The sequence below is a fragment of the Alosa sapidissima genome, chromosome 16, assembly GCF_018492685.1.
Source record: "Alosa sapidissima isolate fAloSap1 chromosome 16, fAloSap1.pri, whole genome shotgun sequence".
Taxonomy (NCBI): Eukaryota; Metazoa; Chordata; class Actinopteri; order Clupeiformes; family Clupeidae; genus Alosa; species Alosa sapidissima.
The window spans coordinates 120,001-125,000 of NC_055972.1; the positions used below are offsets into that span (position 1 = coordinate 120,001).

Here is a 5,000-nt window from a genome sequence, read left to right on the forward strand (position 1 = left end):
AGCATAGGGTTTGGTGCCAATAAGCAAAGATATTCTACAAGGTAGTGTGCAAAAGTGGACCACATAAACAATACAACATTATAAAACATTTTTAAGCTGATAATTGATCTCTTTAACAAGACATTGTGCCTAAAATTCTCGAAATTGTCCGCTTAAAAAAATAATACTTCAATATCAATTCATGCCTATTAGTGTGCTTGAGTGTAGGCCTAGCCTGCTCTGCCAGTTCTTGTCTACACCCATTCAGAGCACAAAGTGCAGAGATCTCTGTTAAATCAAGTTTAATAGACTTTTACATAGCTAGTACCAGCTGAAGTAACCCTATGTAAGTGTGAAGAAAAGAAAGGGTAAACAGACAGGTGAGTGTGTGTGTGTGTGTACGTGTGTGTGTGTGTGTGTGTGTACGTGTGTGTGTGTGTGTGTGTAAGAGAGACACTAGTGTTGTGTCTGGGAATAAAGAGATGTAATTGTTGTTTGTATACAGATGGACTTATGTACTGTAATGGTAACGTGTACTTTATTATTAACTGGAAAACTGTATGTATACTCATGGACTTTCAATGGACTGTGGGTGTTATGGTTATTATATGTGGGTTTGGGGGATGAATGATGCGTACGAGTTGATGAACAAGATTGACAGCCAGCTGTATGCAATTGGGATTGGGCTGGTGGGCAATCAGCTTGGACAGATCGATTGGCTGGCTTCCCAATAAAAACACGCTGGACACTGCGGGAAGGAGCGAGAGCTACGGCACGCACTGTGCCGGGGGAATGCGGTGGTGGTTCTGTCTGTTTGTCTGTCCAGATTCCTGTGCCTGCGTCTTGGTGATCGCCCATCGGAGGACCCTGGAGCTGCCTGACTGAAACCAACGTGCCATGCTGAGGAACGACAGACACACACCTTAAAAGGAACGGTAGAATTCTAAGTGAGTGACGGGCTAGCTACGGGCTCGGACGGTCGCTTAGTGTCTGTTTACTTCCTTCTCAGGCGGCAGTTCCTCGAGATGACGAGCGGTGGATTCGGAGGAGACTGGCGAGAGATTTGCCGTTCTTGCTGCATCTAAAGGAAAGTAACCATGTCTATTGTTGCTGTGTGTGCTTGGATTCAGCCGTGATTTGCCCTGAGAATTCCCGCTGCCTTCTCCATAGTCCAGGCAATCTATGAGAAAAAAATCACCCAACCCAAAACTAATTCCCGCTGCCTTCTCCAGACGGCTCGCTGCTGCTGCGTGCTACTTCCGGGTTGTGCGTCACCACCAGCTGATCGGAGCGAGAGAGGGAGCGTTCGCGAGGAGCTGCGCTGCGCGCTTCCATCGTCATAAAGCCGTTTTGGACTGTTGACGGACAGTTAAGTGCGGGTTACCGCAGACATACTTGTTTGGGGGTACTTGCTGGGAGGGCTGACTTTATTTGGTTTGCGTTTCGCTTCTTTTCTTTGGGGGATTCAGTGGTGGGTTGTGGCAGAGCCAGCTGATTCCCCCCAGATTTATGGTATTTTGTTTTCCTTTCTGTATGTCCATTTTATGTGTCGCCTGCCCACAAGAGGATCGCTAGAGGGCTGCAGCGGTGGGTAATAATGCACTGTGGGTTTGCTGTGCCGTTATAGCTAGCCGTGTGGTGGAATTTAGCCCTGTGTGTTCTGTAGTGAAATGTTGCTGTGTGACATGATTTATTCTAATCTATACTAAGAACTCCTTTTGGTCACCTGAGTGTCTTGCTGTGATTTGCCCCCCCCCCCTTAATAAATATCATGATTTGCACTTCTGAGTCTGTGGTGTCTATGGTCTGGGGGTCCTAAACGTTCCTGTGAGGGAAACAGCCTATCTAAAACAAATTGATAAATGCTGGGTGGTGAATCCCCCTGAAAGAAAAGTGGTTGTCTGGCCACGACACTAGAAGTGACAGTTGGCTGTTTAGCTGGCAGTTATAGAATTTAGAATATCGAATAACCTGAAGCACATAGTGCTCTGTTCTTCATGGTTGGTGATATTAGTGGCCTTCTACATTTGAGCAAGCACATTTTCATAGTTCATGGTGGCACAGTCTAGTTAGGTTATATTCTGAGGTGTGTCTTTCTGTTGGCACACATATTCTAAAAGAAACCGATTTTGGGCTATGTATCCAGTGGCAGATATGTGTGGACTGGTGAATAACCCATCACAAGTGCTTCTTCTGTCAGAGGCAGACAAAAGAACGTCTTCATGAGGTGTCCTCTTTCAATGCAGGCAACTAACCAAGAGATATAAGTAATATTTTGAAGTCAATGACTTTTAACAGGTAGCCAGTGTAGAGATGCTAGGATGGGGGAAATATGTTCATATTTTTTTTGTGTGTGAGCAGCTGCATTTTGTATAAGCTGTTAGCTCTTTAGACAGGTATTATTACAGCCAGCGTAACAGCATTGCAATAGTCTATCCTTGAGGTGACAAAAGCATGGATTAATTTCTCGGCATCTGGTAAGGATAAGGACTTCCTTATCTTTGAAATGTTCCTTAAATGGTAAAATGAAGTTTTGGTGATCTGTTTTATGTGATTATTTAGTGCTAGGTCCTGGTCAGTTATAACTCCTAGGTTTTTAACACTAGTGGATGAGGTCAGTGGAAGATCACTATATGTAGCCTGTGATGTGAATAGGATATCCCTCATATTTTTAGAACCTAAAACCTTGACTTCTGTTTTATCTGAGTTCAAAAGCAGGAAATTATTCGTCATCCATGTCTTTATATCTCTATAAGTTTGGCTAACGGGGTTAATTCATCAGGTTTTATGGAGACGTATAGTTGTGTATCATCTGCTAAACAACAGGGGCCCCAGTACTGAGCCTTAAGGCACTCCATATTTTACCATAATCTGGGTAGATGGTTTATTATGGACCTGTACAAATTGTTGACGGTTAGGAAGGTATGATCTAAACCAAGCGAGTGCTGAGTCGGATGCCTATCAAATTTTCAAGCCTAAGTAGTATGTCATGGTCTATGGTGTCAAAGGCAGCGCTGAGGTCCAGAAGGACCAGTATTGATACAAGGCTAGGTTTTTTGAGGGAGGGCTTAATAACAGATGTCTTAAACGACTGTGGTACATGCCCTGATAGCATTGAATTATTTATAATCAAGAGCAAAACATTATCCAGGAAGGGGAGAGCAGTCTTAAAAAGGTGTGTAGGAATAGGGTCTAGTAGACTAGTTGTAGATTTTGATGAGGAAATTGTGGAGGTGAGATCTAATATGTTGTGTATATGTAAATGAATTAAATGTTGTTCGAGGTCTCATCTGTGATTCTGTTATGTTTTTGCTATCCTTCAGCAATGGAGTATGTGTATTTGGTGAAACCGATTGGTTATTGATCTTATCTCTAATTGTTTGACATACAATCATAATACTGACATACAATCATACTGTTGAAAATACCTGTTTTGTGAACTTTATTCAACATAGCCAGTGATTTAGGCGAAATGTATGGTGTTAATTACAGTGAAATATACAAAACAAATTAGGGTTGGAGACTAATGGAGACCATTAGTTTTCTCCATGTTCAATGACCTCTAAAGACAGTCCAACCACTCTCTAAAAATTAACATTTCAAACCCACAGAAACCATATAGGCCCCCTGACTACAAGTCTATCGAACCCCATCTGGAGTTTTGAAGCCCAATGGGACTAAATTTAGACTTTTATGTCCTACACTAGTGCTGCACGATTTATCGAATCGCAATTGCGATTTGAGGCTGTGCAATTACGTAACCGCAAAATGCTGCGATTTAAATTAAATAAACGTTGTGCGTGTGAAGGAGAAAAAATATTTTCTTTTGTTGCCCAATCTGCTCCTGTCTCAACTCATGACGTGTAGATGACCAGCGGGGGGCAGCAGAGAAGTGTAGGTAGTAGAGATGCAGTAGAGATGTGGGGGGCAGTAGAGATGTGTGACTCTTCTTGCTGACCATCAGATGAGTTTCGATGGTGTAACCTGTCTTAAGCGGTAGGCTACTGACTGCAACTTAGAGAAAACACTAATAAAACGCAAACGCAAATTGATAAGAAGATTGGGATGATTTTGGCTGAACAATATTAGGTCATGCTATAGACTAATTAAACTAAATTTAATTAGCCTACAGGCTAGTGTAAACGACTGTGGAGTGTGGCAGCATGCGTGGAAATAAAATAACTCATGTACTCACAACTTCTTTTTTTATCCAAGAGTGAGCTGTGCAGCAGTGACGTTGCCAGATAATCGTGGTTAGGATCTAAACGCTATCAGTGACGTTGCCAGATAATCGTGGTTAGGATTTAAACATTATCAGTGACGTTGCCAGATAATCGTGGTTAGAATCTAAACGTTATCAGTGACGTTGCCAGATAATCGTGGTTAGGATCTAAACGTTATCAGTTTGCTTACATCAAGTGTTTTATGAAATAGAAGCTATTTTAGGCCATCATCTGGATAATTACAAACTGTTTAATTTGATTAATTTTTAATTTTATTAGGCCTATATGGATAGGCTTTGTCCCCTCCAATGGGGTATTTTTGCATTGTGGATTTTGTATCCAATCAACTCTGGTGTGCATTAGCACTGAGGCAGAGACGGAGAAGGACAGAGGAACAGAAGACGCACACGAATATGTTAACCCAGAACGTTGCTATCTAGCACACAAATATGTTAACCCAGAACGTTGCTATCTAGCACACGAATATGTTAACCCAGAACGTTGCTATCTAACAAATTTGACTCGACCCACCCGCAACCCGTGACATTACCTGGCCCGAACCCGCCCGACCTGCGGGTTGTAATCCGGGCATAATAATATTGACTGTTGTAGAAAGAAATGGCTGATCTTTAATGCAATACCTACATTGCCCATTATCAGCAACCATTCATCCAATGTTCCAAAGGCACATTCTGCACATTTTAAAAGGCTAACTGAGAAAACATTGGAGAACCCTTTTGCAATTATGTAAGTACATAATGTAATCTGCAAATTGCTGCACTGATTAAAAAACAATGC

The 5,000-nt window shown here is 42.1% G+C and overlaps 1 protein-coding gene and 1 long non-coding RNA gene across 2 annotated transcripts in view; one reads left to right on the forward strand and one right to left on the reverse strand.

Moving 5' to 3' along the window:
• The window catches only part of kat6b (K(lysine) acetyltransferase 6B), a 74,089-nt gene that overhangs the window by 26,911 nt on the left and 42,178 nt on the right, over positions 1 to 5,000 (reverse strand).
• Positions 3,543 to 5,000, forward strand: part of LOC121684952 — a 25,835-nt gene continuing 24,377 nt past the window's right edge. The window contains exon 1 of the long non-coding RNA XR_006023222.1: positions 3,543 to 3,616. This is a non-coding gene — a long non-coding RNA (uncharacterized LOC121684952). The remainder of the gene's footprint in view (positions 3,617 to 5,000) is intronic.